Source organism: Melanerpes formicivorus, unplaced genomic scaffold, assembly GCF_026170545.1.
Source record: "Melanerpes formicivorus ecotype bairdi unplaced genomic scaffold, bMelFor1.0.p_v2 SCAF_7, whole genome shotgun sequence".
Lineage (NCBI taxonomy): Eukaryota > Metazoa > Chordata > Aves > Piciformes > Picidae > Melanerpes > Melanerpes formicivorus.
The window spans coordinates 28737384-28745869 of NW_027142359.1; positions in this window are offsets into that span (position 1 = coordinate 28737384).

Sequence of the window (8486 nt, forward strand, 5' to 3'; positions counted from 1 at the left end):
GTCCTTTTTATATCCCATAATATAGAGTGAAGAAAAAAATATAGTGCACAGCTGTTTCTATTAGCATTCCAAGACCTCTTTAGGCTGGAAGTTGTCATAAAGCTTTGGGAAATTTGCAGATCCTGAGTAGCTTGGGGTATGTTTGCGGTTTTGTATGGATGTTTTGAGAGAGTTGTTTTACACTGAATCAATTTCTGCCACATGAGCTGCATGTATACTGAAAAAAATCCCTTGGGTTCTATGAGAGGTATTCCTAATTGTTTTATCACTTTAACCACATAGAATGGGAAAAAGAGACACCTTTGCCATGATACCATGCATGATCCCATGCAGAGCTACAGGCTGGGGTCAGAGTGGCTGGAGAGTGGCCAGGTAGAGAGGGACCTGCGGGTACTGGTTGATGGCAGGCTGAACATGAGCCTGCAGTGTGCCCAGACAACCAAGAGGGCCAATGGCATCCTGGCCTGCATCAAGAACAGTGTGGCCAGCAGGAACAGGGAGGTCATTCTGCCCCTGTATACTGCACTGGTTAAGGCCACATCTTGAGGACTGTGTCCAGTTCTGGGCCCCTCAGTTTAGGAAGGAGGTTGACTTGCTGGAATGTGTCCAGAGAAGGGCAACAAAGTTGGTGAGGGGTTTGGAACCAAGCCCTATGAGGGAGAGACTGAGGGAAGTGGGGTTCCTTAGCCTGAAGAAGAGGAGACTCAGAGTGATTGCCCATTGGAATGGGCTGCCCAGGGAGGTGGTGGAGTCACCATCATTGGAGGTGTTCAGAGGGAAGGAGTAGGACTTGATGGGGTGCTTGGTTGCATGGTTTAGTTGTTTAGGTGGGTTGGATTGGTTGATAGGTTGGACGCGATGATCTTGAAGGTCTCTTCCAACCTGGTTTATTCTATGTATTCTATGTATTCTATGATACCATATAGTATCTCTCCTTTCTGCTATAAATACATCTCTTTCTCTATTAAAAGTCCTTTCTCTTTCCATCTAAAAATCAGTTTATTGTGATCTTTATTTTGGTTTCTGTCTTCTCTGTAATTGTGATTGAGCTTATTTTTCATTTGCTGCACACATTTCCATTCTTGATGATCTATCCCAGTACCTCCTCTACAAAAAAAAAAGGCAAAAGTTAAGCAACACAGTGCTACAAACTTAGGTCATGTATATAAATCCATCTGCACCATAAAGCAGAGAATCATTACCAGTTTTCCTTCCCTCCTTTTTTTTCCTACTTTCCCTAGTTTAATTCCCACCTCTGTTACTTACTACCTAGGGGGTTGGTCTCTCCTCCCAGGCAACCAGCACCAGAACAAGAGGACACAGTCTCAAGCTGCACCAGGAGAAGTTTAGGCTCGAGGTGAGGAGAAAGTTCTTCACTGAGAGAGTCATTTGCCATTAGAATGAGCTGCTCAGGGAGGTGGTGGAGTCATCAACCCTGGAGGTGTTCAAGAGGGGACTGGACGTGGCACTTGGTGCCATGGTTTAGTCACGAGGTCTGTGGTGACAGGTTGGACTTGATGATCTTTGAGGTCTCTTCCAGCCTTGGAGATTCTGTGTGATTCTTTTGGAGCAAGCTCATCAGGGCAAAACCTGCCACCCAGTCCTGATATTTTCTAGGGCATAGAGATACTGAATTTAAAAGGAAAAATAACAGTCTAAATGAGATATGGATTATTTACTGAATTCTTACTCTATATGCAACATTAACTTCAATCCTAATGATCCAGCCACCAGCAGCTAACTCATGCTATTTATCCTCAGCATAGCTACATGAAGTCATTGCAGAATTTTAAGCTAGAAGAATTACATAAGAGCATTCTTTGGAATTTCTGCAATTACTATTGATACTGAAGCAGCAGCCACACTGTGTGAGAAACTGCGCAGCCATCAGGGTTTGAACAGAGGCATTGCCTTCTGGTGAAGAAACAGCAGACCAGTGCGCATCAGTACCCCGATGTGAAAATTTTCCATCTCTGCAAAGCTGTTGAGGCCAAGAAAACAAGCTTCCCCTTTTCAAAAATTCCATGGCTTGTGAAAAGAGAGGTTGTGGAAAGTAGGCTTCTATGAAGAGACTTCTAAGAAGAGCTGGCCTAAGCAGTCCTAAAATGTGAGCTATTTCAGCCAAGAGGCTTTTGAGGAAACTTTCAGCAAGCCAAGGATGAGGGCTGCCAATAGCAGTACTCTTCTGCCTCTCTCACTCTCTCTCAGCAGGAGAACCTCTCAGTTAAGCAAGCTAGTAGTTTTGTGGTGTGTGATCTCCCTTCCTCATGCCATTAGATCATTTGGTGAATTTGCCACAGTGAATGTTTTTGTACAAAATCTCTCAAAACCTTGAAGGGAGGTTGGGAGCAAGGAGGGGACAGCCCTCTTCTCCTTAATGTAAAGTCACAGGACCAGAAAAAGTGGTTACAAGCTGCTCCAGGGGAAATTCAGGCTGGATATTAGGAAGAAGTTCACAGAGAGATAGGTTTGCCATTGGAATGGTCATGCCCAGGGAGGTGGTGGAGTCACCATCCTTGGGGATCTTCAAGAAAAGCCTGGATGAGGCACTTAATGCCATGGTCTAGTTGATTGGATAGGGCTGGGTGATAGGTTGGACTGGATGATCACGGAGGCCTCTACCAACCTGGCTGATTCTGTGATTCTATGACTTGCTCATAGGGCTTGTGCTCCAGATCTCTCCCCAGCTTTGCTGCCCTTCTCTGGACATGTTCCAGCTACTCAGCATCTTTCCTAAACTGAGGGGGCCCAGAACTGGGCAGAGTACTCAAGGTACTTACCTGCATTCTCTTTAATGACTCAATTTTCTGTGCCTAGTTGTAAAGCATTTTTCTCTTGAATCACTGTAATTAGAGCAGAAGTTTGAGTTGGAAGGTCTCTTTGGATGGTTCATAACTCCCCCATGGTCATGCTGGAGAGGATCTGAAGGTGGGATTGATAGGAATTCATCCTTCTTCATCCCCTGTACAGCAAGCAGAAGTTCCTGGTTTCTAGAGTGATTGAAGTAAGACAGGATGGAGACACTGTCATTTGCCCTCAAAGTCCCACCTTTTTCTTACCTCCAGAGGCACAGTGCAAGGTGCTGTTTCAGTTACACAGCAGAGGAGGCTAACAGCTGTGTGACAAATATGAATGCTTCTTATAGGCTCAGATGTAGGATCCTTCCCTGTAGGTGCTCATGGCTTGTGTTGGAAAGCTCTTCAGGACAGGCCTGAGTGCTCCTCCAAGTACTGAAGCCTCATGCTTCAGATGAGAATTACTGGGGAGCTCCCAAATTGTGCTTGTTCATTTAATTTCTACAGCAGACTTGTTGCATGCTGCTGGACAAGTGCCTTGGTGTCTCCTCATTTCTGCCTCCTAGCAGGAGGAAGAGAAGAGAAGAGAAGAGAAGAGAAAGAGAAGAGAAAGAGAGAAGGAGAAAGAGAAGAGAAGAGAAGAGAAGAGAGAAGAGAAGAGAAGAGAAGAGAAGAGAAGAGAAGAGAAGAGAAGAGAAGAGAAGAGAGAGAGAGAAGAGAAGAGAAGAGAGAAGAGAAAGAAGAGAAGAGAAGAGAAGAGAAGAGAAGAGAAGAGAAGAGAAGAGAAGAGAAGAGAAGAGAAGAGAAGAGAAAAGAAGAAGAGAAGAGAAGAGAAGAGAAGAGAAGAGAAGAGAGAGAAGAAGAGAAGAGAAGAGAAGAGAAGAGAAAGAGAAGAGAAGAGAAGAGAAGAGAAGAGAAGAGAAGAGAAGAGAAGAGAAGAGAAGAGAAGAGACAGGTTGAAAGAGACCTTCAAGATCATCGTGTCCAAACCCATCATCCAACACCATCTAATTAACTAAACCATGCAACCAAGCACCTCCTCAAGTCTACTCCTAAACACTTCCAATGATGGTGACTCCACCACCTCCCCAGGCAGCCCGATTCCAATGGGCAATACCTCTCTTTATGAAGAATTTTTTCCTAACATCCAGTCTGAACCTCCCCTGGCACAGCTTGAGACTAAAATGTCCTTTCCTTCCATCTTCTCCATTAGGGTGATGCACCTCTCTGATGAGAGGGTTATTTTTTACACACAGCACTTTGCACCACTGGGCTCTTATCCTCCTGAGGTGGGGGGGAGGAGGGGGGGAAAGCCTCAAGCAGGGTAAAAAACTAACTGCTGAAAATTGCATGCTGCTGAGCAGGTTAATGGAGCTGCTCTGCAGAGAGCCAGGGAGGCAGCCCTGAGGAATGCCACCAGAAAAGGACACAGGGCAAGGCGAGAGCCAGCCCTTTCCACCGGCCCCCACCTGCCCCTCTTTCCCTACTGTGTGAACCTACTGTAGATTTCTTGGATTTCTCTTTGATGTTTATCTCCCCCCAGTAATTCTATTGGGGGGATTTGCTGAAGCGACAGTTAGAAGAATACAGCCTGGACGAGGGCGGCCGAAGGGCGAAAGAATGTTAGAAACAGGATTAAGATCATATTCTACAAGCGGTTGTCAGCCGCTGAATAGGGCTAAAGTTTCTTATCGGGCCGGGGTGCCAGAATGCCTTTGGATTCTTCCCCCCCCCTCTTTCCCTCCCCTCCACACAGGGCTTTCAGCCTGGCAGGGAGAGCATAATGGTCACCCCCGCCCCGGGGAGGTGGGCTCTTGCAGGCTGCGCCCCACAGCACGGAGCCTGGGAGAGGGGGGTCGGGGAATGGCCGTGGGCGTCGTGGGCAGGCAGCCCTGCTTCCTCGGGACAAACAACAAGCAAAACAGGCAATGCTGGTTCATGCTGACGTAGCTGGAGGATTCTAAGGTGTAAAGCCCTCTATTAAGGGGAGACTATTCCCTCTTCAAAGCCCTAAGCTCGTTTTCTTTTCATTTTTCTGCGCGAGGTTTAAGAGCTTGGACTGAGTGTTCGACTTCTTGTTGCTGCTGTTTCTTTTTGTCCTTCTGGGTTTTAGGTGGGATTGGCATCCTGGTGGGAACTTAATTAGAAATATTTGGGACTTGCTTCTCAATGTTCCAGATAATAGGAAACAGAAGTTCCAGAAAAGCAGAAGAATTTGGAAATAAGGAGGGGAAAAAAGGGCTGGGGGGTGGGAAACCAGAACATGCATTTTGAAAACCAGCAAGAGTCTAAAATAGTTCTGAAGGTGAAGAAATTTTGGAAGCTTTTGAAAGTGCTTTCATATAAGACAAAAATACAAACACACAGAACTTGCCTGGGCAATGGAATGAAGTAGTATTAAGTTCCACTCTACGCTCATTCCAGGAAGCCTAAAGTGCACAGGCTCTTTATGTTTCCACCTGTAAGATGCTTTTGTCTTTGTTAGAGACAACATTTTGAAAGGTGCCAATGTCCTCACCTTTCCCTACCTGCCACACAACAGATGGACTTGTGTGAGGCATAGAGTTGTTAGAGTTGGAAGGGACCTCAAGGATCATCTAGTTCCACCCTCCCTGCCATGGGCAGGGACATCTCACACTACAGCAGGTTGCTCAGAGCCACATCCAGCCTGGCTGCAAAAAACTCCAGGAATGAGGCTTCCACCACCTGCCTGGGTGACCTCTTCCAGTGTCTCACCACCCTCATGGGGAAGAACTTCTTCCTAACATCCAATCTCAATCTAGTTTTATTCCATTCCCCCTAGTCCTATCACTACCTGAGACCCTAAAAAGTCCTTCCCCAACTTTCTCGTAGACACCCTTCAGATACTGGAAGGCCACAATTAGGTCTTCTCAGAGCCTTCTCTTCTCCAGACTGAATAGCTCCAACTCCCTCAGTCTGCACTCACAGGAGAGGTGCTCCAGCCCTCTGCTCATCCTAGTGGCCCTTCTCTGAACACATTCCAGCACCTCCAGATCCTTCCTGTAATAGGGGCTCCAGAACTGGACACAGTACCCCAGGCGTGGTCTCACCAGAGCGGAGCAGAGGGGGAGAATCCCCTCCCTCGATCTGCTGGCTATGCTTCTCTCAGCTGTGTGTGTTCCAGTAGCAACGAGGGGATTCTGGTGGAATATTCAGATTCATTTAGGGTAATCTGGGTTTTGTTTGACTAATGCATTTAGACTGTGTGGGTGTGGAATATTTTCTCACTTGTTCTGCACAAAAGCAAACAGAAACCTTGCCATCGTTTCTGGTTTGTGTTGGAAAAGGAAGCCTTGCAGGTAATATCATTTCTGGGCTGATCAAAATATCTGGGGAAGAGATCATGACTAGCTTTGTGGGTTGTGGCTGCAGGGAGGTACTCTGTAATGAGGGATTGCATTTTTTGTGTAGCCCTTCCCTGATTTCAAGTGTTGGGAAACCTGTTGATGAACAAGAGCTCAGCAGAAGCAGCAGAAATCCAGCAAGAGGAACTGTTTCCTCAGAGTCTGTGATGTCTGGGGAGTGGGGGGAGCGAAAGCCAAAGGGGTTAATACTCAGCTACTGGAGACATAGGAATATGGAAGCATCTCTGCTTTCAAGTGTGGTTAGGTTTAGGTGTTAGAGTTAGGGTTAGGAGGGGTAGGGTTAAGGGTTGAGGTTAGGTTTAGGCTTAGGATTTAAGGCTAGGGTTTCAGATGGTTAAGATTATGTTTGGGGGTTAGAGTCAGGGTTAGGTTTAGAGTTAGGGGTTAGGGTTAGGATTAAGGTTTAGGGTTAGGGGTTATGGGTTAGTTAGGGTTAGAGGTATGAGGATTAGGGTTAGAGGTTAGGGTTAGGGGTTACAATTAGGCTTGGGTTTTGGTTTTCAAGGATTGAGTGGGCAAACACTGAATTCAAGGTGTCATTTATCTGCATGACAAAATCTCATGAATTATTTTAGTTACTCAAAAGGAACTTTGTTGATGCTGCTGGCTGGTAATAGTGGGAAATTTGGGTGGAACTGGGCATTACCATTTCCAAAAGCATTGAAGTTCAGGAAAGTTAACACAAAATATGGGAAATAAATTAGATTTTTTTTTTTAATTCCTCCTTTTTTTTTTCATAGTCCATTACAAATAATGCCTGCAAGTCAAGCTCTGAGGCTCTATTCTGTAGTTCTTATTGATTTCAAATGGAAATTTGCCTAAATAAAATAGGTCAACTTTTTTTTTTTTTACTCTTGGAATGGAATGGAATGGAATGGAATGGAATGGAATGGAATAGAATAGAATAGAATAGAATAGAATAGAATAGAATAGAATAGAATAGAATAGAATAGAATAGAGAGTAGGGTAGGGTAGGGTAGGGTAGGGTAGGGTAGGGTAGGATAGGATAGGATAGGATAGGATAGGATAGGATAGGATAGGATAGGATAGGATAGGATAGGATAGAATAGAATAGGATAGAATAGAGTAGAATAGAATAGTAGAATAGAATAGAGTAGAGTAGAATAGAATAGAATAGAAGAGCAGAATAGAATAGAATAGAATAGTAGAATAGAGCAGAATAGAGCAGAATAGAATAGAATAGAATAGAATAGAATGGAATGGAATGGAATGGAATGGAATGGAATGGAATGGAATGGAATGGAATGGAATGGAATAGAATGGAATGGAATGAACCAGCTTGGAAAAGACCTTCGAGATCATCAAGTCCAAATCCATCATTCCTTGTTGTTACTCCTGGACTTCATCACATTGCTCCTAGGTATGATCAGTTCTCCTTGCAAGTGTGAAACCTGCTTGCATGCCATAGAGTTCCTGTCCCAAGAAGCTGACAAACTGCTGTATTTTGTTTACTTAAATTCATCATTCCCCTCAACTTAAGAAGAATATTGAAACACTTGAACATGTCCAGAGAAGGGTAACAAAGCTGGGAAGAGGTCTTGAGTACAAGCCCTGTGAGGAGAGGCTGAGGGAGCTGGGGTTGTTTAGCCTGGAGAAGAGGAGGCTCAGGGGAGACCTTCTTGCTCTCTACCACTACCTGAAGGGAGGTTGTAGCCCGGTGGGGGTTGGTCTCTTCATCCAGGCAACCAGCACCAGAACAAGAGGACACAGTCTCAAGCTGTGCCAGGGGAAGTTTAGGCTCGAGGTGAGGAGAAAGCTCTTCCCAGAAAGAGTAATTGGCACTTGGTGCCATGGTTTAGTCATGAGGTCTGTGGTGACAGGTTGGACTTGATGATCTTTGAGGTCTCTTCCAGCCTTGGTGATTCTGTGATTCTGTGTGACCCTGTGAAAACAACTTGGGGCACAGGTTTGTGAAAGAGGAGTAGTATTAGGGCTCCAAGGGTGCACCTTGTGTTGTAGCCTAGAGCTAAACATGGGACTGGTCGCAGGTCTTAGCTGAACTGCCCCTTCCCAGCTGCAAGACTCTACACGTACCCTTGTTGAACTTCATGCTTTGCCATGGAGGTTGGACTGGATGATCTCCAGAGGTCCTTTCCAACCCCTACAATCCCTTGATTCTGAGATAAGCTTGGCAATGGCTATGGGCAAATAACTCACTGGCACTGGGTGACAAGGAGGGTGACAGCTGGGAGCCTGCAAGGGGGACAGGAGACTCTAAACACATGCTTAAACATGGCGCCCTTTGCCCAATCATCAGTAACATCGAGAGGGTGGCATTAAACAA